The 7385-nt window shown below is 35.4% G+C and overlaps 1 non-coding gene across 1 annotated transcript; it reads left to right on the top strand.

The window, feature by feature from the left end:
* Positions 1–4753: 4753 nt before the first annotated feature.
* Positions 4754–4860, top strand: LOC139886999 (small nucleolar RNA R71). Its single transcript, XR_011772854.1, has one exon. It is a non-coding gene; the product is annotated as a small nucleolar RNA R71 (small nucleolar RNA).
* The last annotated feature ends 2525 nt before the right edge of the window (positions 4861–7385 follow it).

Raw genomic sequence — 7385 nt, 5'->3', positions numbered from 1 at the left:
CACTTTTCCTAATTATCTAAAGCTTAGGCAATAGAATTAGTCATCATGCTAAAATCTATACCTAGGTCCACGAAATTGTCTCGTAAGTCATCAGAACTTCACAGGTTATTCGTCTCATATCCAGTCACATCACAATCCAATATAGCACAGGCCGCCTAATTTTCCTTCAGCTTCCCAGAAATTCCGTATGATTTATCACAATATACTTCTGTTGGCCAGACACAAGCATATTATCCTAAATCATACCTTCATTCTGAGTTGCTCGTAACGGAAAAATTCTACTTGTCTCATTCACTAACTTATGTCCAATCAATTTTCTCAATAAGCATCGGTAATTAATTTAACTACTTTATGACTAATCAATCACAACATCTGTCCAATCATAGTTACTCAAAACATTGTCCATCAAATACTCAAATATAATCTACCAACATTACTACACATCCAACAAGCATAGGAAATCGCAACATATGTTCATCAATGTCAAAAATACGCTCAACTAGCAGTATCATACATCTGTTTAAGCAAAGGAATTATCCAATCAGCACAGTCCTCTTTCTATCATATCTGTTACAACAGTGTTACTATCATATAATCTCATGTCGACAAAAAGTCCACTACATCAGTGTACCCAACACATCTCTATCAAAGTCACTGTTTTCAATCTCAAAATTAACCTAAAGGTCTCCCTTACCCAACCAGGCACACAAGGGTCGCAACTAAGCATACAACAACATAGCACAACAAAATAAATCTTACACTACCAACAAGATTTATCAATCTAAAACACACATATATGTATATATACACAATCATACATATATACAACTAAACAGTACGAGGATTTTGAATCATACCTGCATTCACATCATAATCAACATCTGCATCTGCAACCATTTGATAAGCTCTTGCTGTTGCCGTAGGCGGATTCTTTCTTTTCTGCCCAACTGGAGAACCAGAAGATCCACCTACTGATCCTGACTGCGCTCCTGGCCCCGCCCCAGAACCTGATCCTCTTACATACGGACACTGAGCTGACCTATGCCCCACTTGATGACATTTCCAACATACATCCTCTTGGAATGAACACATTCGAATCTCGTGCCCCACAATACCACATCTCAAACATCTTTTGGTTGAATCTGAACAAGGACCACTATGAGATGATCTGCAACTATAGCACCAAGAATTCTGACTTGATGCTGACCCACTATGTTCTGACCCACTCTTCTGTTTCAACTTAACAGACTTCTTTGACCTAGAGTCTGAATGACTCATCACCTGATCTTGTTGTGGCATCTCATAACCTACTATTCTATTCCTTACTGCTCTGACGTCATCCTCTACCATCTTTGCCATAACAAACGCTTGCGATAACGTCGTCGCCATCCTAACCATTGTTCTGTACTCTGGTAAAATTATATTAACAAAGTGCTGAATTCTGGACTGCTCATCTGGAACCCACTGTTGCACAAACCTTAATTTATCCATATACTGCTCAATCACCTCATCTATCGTCATCTGAGGTGTCATTTTCATTGCCAGAAATTCCGTCTTAATTCGATTGAGGTCATAAGACGAACAATACTGCTCACAAACTTTACTATAAAATTGTTCCCAAGTAATCATGTTCACTTGCTCTTTCGGTATACTAGAAATAACCGTATCCCACCAAACCATTGCCCTATTTTTCAACATTCGACTAGCATAAATAACCTGTAATTCTGGTTCGCACTGACTGGCCTCAAAAACCTTTTCTATCTCTCTTAACCAGTTAAGTGTTACCGTTGGGTTAAAACTTCCTGAGTACTCTGGTGGATTACAATTCAGAAACTGTTTGAAGGTACATTTCTTTGGTTGTTGAAACATCGGCGTCTGATACGGACCCCACATCTGATTTGGGAACTGTTGATTAAACTGAGGTGGCATCTGATACTGTTGAGGAAACTGATATTGAGGTGGTAACCATTGCTGTTGTTGGAAAGCACTTCCAATTTGCTGATAATTATTTGACTGCACCGGATACCCACTAATCGTCTGATTCGGTACACTACCACTTGGATTCACGGTTACCTGGCATTGTTCTAATTCCCTTATTCGATCACGTGCTTCCTTTAACTTACTTTGCAAATCTAAAATTTGTTCCTGCGGATCCTCTTCTGACACATATCCGTCTTCATCTGGGGCTCTGAATGTTCCGGGGGCTGACGGACCAGTTGCGTTTCCTGTATTATCTATCATATCTGCACTACCACAACATCTCACACAAACTCTTAGTGGAAAACAGGTTAGTACCTATCAACTAACACATGTAATCCCTACATTCACTTAACCCGTTCCCTCATATATGTTTGACACAACACAAGGTTTGGGAACATGACATTCAACACAATGTACATGCGGCCAAACCTATGCTCTGATACCAAGTTGAAACACCCTGCTCTTTTTTTTTTTTTAAATCACAGCGGAAGTCTTAATTCACATAAATACCCTTAGTTAATTACGAACATGATTATCACAAATCATTAGCTAGTTACTTATTACAAACAACCGGTGTTACGTTAAACAACTAGTTACATATTTATAAAAGTTAAGACATCAGAGTTCGTCTTGTCAAACATATCGTCAACCCAACTCCCGTCCCTACCAGCACTAAGATCGAAAACCTGCAAGGGAGGAGGTGAGGGGGGTTAGCACGAGGCTAAGTGAATGGAATCATCTAACAGATCTAGCATACAGTACCAACTTGTACAACTACAGCAACTACAACAATCCATAACAGGCAACTGACAACTAATAACTAGCAACTATCAACTGGCAACAATCAACTAGCAACTATGCTCCAAATAGAGACTCGGCGGCTTGTATGAGCACACGACCACTAGCTGATTAGTCTAGCGTCTACCGAAAGTCCTTACTACTGAATCCCCAGTATAGTAAATCCACACGCAGGTGATGCGTCATTCAGCACTATACTCAACAAACAGTAGCCAACTGGACCCAACCACAACAAGGTTAACCTCTCTGAGCTGAACCTAACAACAATAGGTTCCAACAGGCAACTACAACTTGTGCACACAACTGTTAAGCAACTACCACTACGAACAACTGTTCCTACGACTAGCATGGCAACTCTACGATGATCATTATTACAACATATCTACTAAGCATAGCAACTATAACAGTATAACATAGTAGCACAACTTGCTACTGTATACTACACCCGGAGATAATCCCACTCACCGATTACCAGCTACAGCTCAGTTATCTTACTTCTGAGCTTCTTCCTTGTTCTTATCACCTGAGAACAACACAACGAAGTCAATATACATATCTCAATCAATAGTATAATCAAATCATACTATAAAATAGGTCATAACACCATATATTCATAATTTTATGAGTCTACATCATGACTCCATTCAATAATGGCATACAGGTGCGTGCAAAACACGACATACACACTAAAACTCCTTTTCCAACCCAAAAACAGTTTGATCTAGTTTCTTAAAAGTTCACCATTGAAAAGTATTCTTTATTACGATTCTAACGATAGTTTATTCATCAAAAACGGAGTTACGTTTTGAAAGTTACGCCCGTTTCAATTTCATAAAAGGTACTGTAGAAAATAGTGTCACTGTAGCAACTCGTACTGTAGCAGCTCGGGTACTGTAGCAACTCGGGGTACTGTAGCAAATAGTGGTACTGTAGCAAATAGTGACACTGTAGCAATAGTGACACTGTAGCAAATAGTGATACTGTAGCAACTCGGTACTGTAGCAACTTGGGGGTACTGTAGCAACTCGGGTACTGTAGCAAACTGGGTTTCGAACCAATTTCGCTGATTTTGTGATTTCTTCCCCAAAAACTCGATTTCTAAGTGTTTTTGACCAAATTTTAAGTACAAGAAAGTTACTAAACATATATACAACCTATTTCTAACATCAATTAAGCATAACTAACACAATTCATGAAGATTCAAGCTAAAAATCACACTTTTGCTCAAGAACACAAAAACCCAATTTACACAAGATTCAAGCAATGATTCAAGCATGCTAACCTGGTTTGATGATTACAAAGATGATATAAATCAGTTCCTAAAGCTCCACAAACCAATTTCAGGCTTGGATCAAGTTAGGGTTTCAAGGTGAAAGAGTTTAGGTACGGTGTGTATATTTTTTTCAATTAGGAAAATGATCAAGAAGTGTCCAGAACATACATATAAATGGGTTATAAACTCATACCTCATAACACACGGGTATTTACCAGTTATCTAATATCTTTTGTACATCGTTAGGAGGCCCTAACGGAGTCCAAATTCAACAAACGAACCTGTTCTGTGACCCTTGTCACAAACTGGTCTCAACTAAATAACCAAATAATTATAAACATATAATTATTAAAATCACTAATTACACCATACCCTAAGGGTACAATGGTCATTTCATCTAGGCCCAAAATGCGGGTATTACAGATATCTTTAGTCAACTTTTCCATTCGTCTCTCGACAGCATCTATCTTTGCGGAAATGGAATCTAAGTCATGGCTAGAATCGGCTCTAGCTGCTTTAGATGATCTAACGATATCTTTTTCTTGGTGCCACTCATGTGAGTGGGAAGCAGTGTTATCAATAATTTTATAAGCATCAGTTGCCGTTTTCTTCATAATGGAACCACCAGCTGCTATATCGATGTCTTTTCTTGTTGTGATGTCGCATCCTTGGTAGAATATTTGTACTATTTGACAGGTGTCTAAACCATGTTGCGGACATCCTCTTAATAACTTTCCAAATCTTGTCCATGCCTCATATAAAGTTTCATTTGACTTCTGTGTGAATGTAACAATTTCTCCTTGAAGTCTCACGGCTTTAGATGCCGGAAAGAATTGTTTAAGGAAATTTTCAACTAAAACGTCTCATGTATCAATCGCCCCTTCAGGTAACGATTCTAACCAATCTTTGGCTTCTCCCTTTAAAGTCCAGGGAAATAACATGAGATATATCTGTTCATCCTCAACTTCTCGAATTTTAAATAGAGTGCAGATCCTATTAAATGTACGAAGATGTTCGTTTGGATCTTCCTTCGGTGCACCACTAAATTGGCATTGATTAGTTACCATGTGTAGGATTTGTCCTTTGATTTCATAATCTGGCGCATTAATGTCTGGTTGAGTAATTGCGTGACCTTGGCCAGTGCGTTTAGCTCTCATTCGGTCTTCCATACTTAGAGGTTCCAGATTCTCCATATTTGAATTTGTTGAATCTGAATCACTAGAGGATTCTGATTTAATGGTTCGTTCCTCAACAATCTCTGTTTGAATGATTGGTGGTTCCGGAGGAAAGATTAATGGTTCAGGATCTATGAATTGTCCCTGAATATTCTCCGGATTCTCAATTATGAGGTCGGGTTCAAAAAATGGATTATCGGAAATTTGATTTGGAGTACTTGGTCGACTGGATGACGATTCTAAAGAAAAATCAACGGCGACAATATTTGCTAGATGTCTTGATCGATTTACAGGTGGTGAACGTTTTGCTCGGTGCATTCACTGAATATCCTATTAGTTATAAAGGTCGAAAAATAATAGGTGTCGCAAAATAAAAATAAGAAAGTAGCGCGTCGAAACTTAAAAATGAACTAAAAACTAAGAATTAAAAGTTGCGTCTAAAAATATTAAAGCTTAAAAGAAAAAACTATATCCCAAATGGCAATAACTTAAAAAGGTACTAAAACTTAAAAAGGCGTCGCAAAATTCTAAAGCACCTAAATCTTAGTCTAAAGAAAAAGCACTTAAGGGATTTTACGGCAAAGCCTAAAAATCTAGAAGTAAAAATAACTATGGCAAAAACTATGACTTAAAATTAAATACGAGCGAAAAATACAAATATTACGCTAAAACAAATAAAAAGATACAAAAATATAAAAATAATCTTAAAGTTGTAAAAAGTACAATTTTTATAAAAATATTATTTTTATATTATTTATTTTATAAAACTATTAATTTTATAATTTATAAAAACTAAATAAACTTAAATTACAAATTAAATAAAAACTAAAACTAAATAATATTAAAAACTAAACCTAATTAGGGTTTAATTAATTATAATTAAAATATACTCCGTAATTAATGCTGAACTAGGTCAACAGTTGGCGTATCAGGTATCCTCATGCGATCGCATGAGAATTTGCCTTCGGGCTCATGCGATCGCATGAGATAAGATTTCGGGCCAGGCCTTGGGCTACTACAGTACTGGGCTTCGAGAGTTTTTATTTTTATTTTTTTTCTGTTTTTTTGTTTTAAATATATATATAATATATTTATATAAATTAAATAAAACTTATATTTTTACAAAATAAAGATAAAGAAACTTTATAGAACTTATATATTTAACAAACTCTTAAAAATATTCATATTTTTATTTTTTCTTTTATATTTTTGAATATTTAAAACGTATTTTTATAAAAGTAAACTAAAAATTAATAAAAATCTTTTTTTTATAGCGTTGCGCTTCCGGCGTTTAAGCAGAATTGTCCCCCGCAGCGGCGCCAAAAATACTTGATGTGTGCGAGGTGTACTAGGAAATAGTATTATTTTTACAATGAAATAACTATTAAATACGATGCAATTTTACACAAGTTATTTATTTATTTATAGAATGGATATACCTCAACCTTGCTACAACACTTATAGGCAGTGTACCTAATCGTACAGTAGTGTAGTTTTTAGTAAGTCCGGTTCGTTCCACAGGGAAAATTTTAAACAAGCTTAACGCTATATTAGTTTTAATTTATAAAAATATAAATATATATATAAGTAATATTATTATTATAAAAAGAGGGTTTTTACCGTTTAATGACCGGTTTGTCGATTTTAAAACTTTAGTCGCAGTTAAAACCTAATGTAAAATATTAAATAAATAAAAGACTTAATTTAAAGCGTAAAATAAATAACGATAATGAAATTGCGATAAATAAAAGTGTGATGAAATAAAATTACAATAATTAAAAAGTGCGTTAATTAAAAGTGCAATTAAATACAATGACAATAAATAAAAGTACGATAATTAGAATTGCAATTAAATATGAAAATAAAGGAATTATGCTTATTTAAACTTCAGTAATCATGATGTTTGACGTGTTGATTTTAGTTTATTCCCATGGGTTAATTGTCCTTTGTCCTGGATTATTCAATATGTTCGTGTGGTTTTTGTCCATAACAGTCCATCAGTCATAAATATAAAGTGCGAGTGTCCTCGTCAAATTATCCTTATACCCGAAGTCAAATATTCTAACTAATTGGGGACTTAAACTGTAACAAGGTTTTAATACTTTGTTTAATAATTACACCAGGTTATCGACTGCGTGTAACCCAAGGTTTTAATACTT

This window comes from Rutidosis leptorrhynchoides, chromosome 1 (genome assembly GCF_046630445.1).
Source record: "Rutidosis leptorrhynchoides isolate AG116_Rl617_1_P2 chromosome 1, CSIRO_AGI_Rlap_v1, whole genome shotgun sequence".
NCBI lineage: Eukaryota > Viridiplantae > Streptophyta > Magnoliopsida > Asterales > Asteraceae > Rutidosis > Rutidosis leptorrhynchoides.
This window is presented reverse-complemented; position numbering and strand designations above follow the sequence as displayed.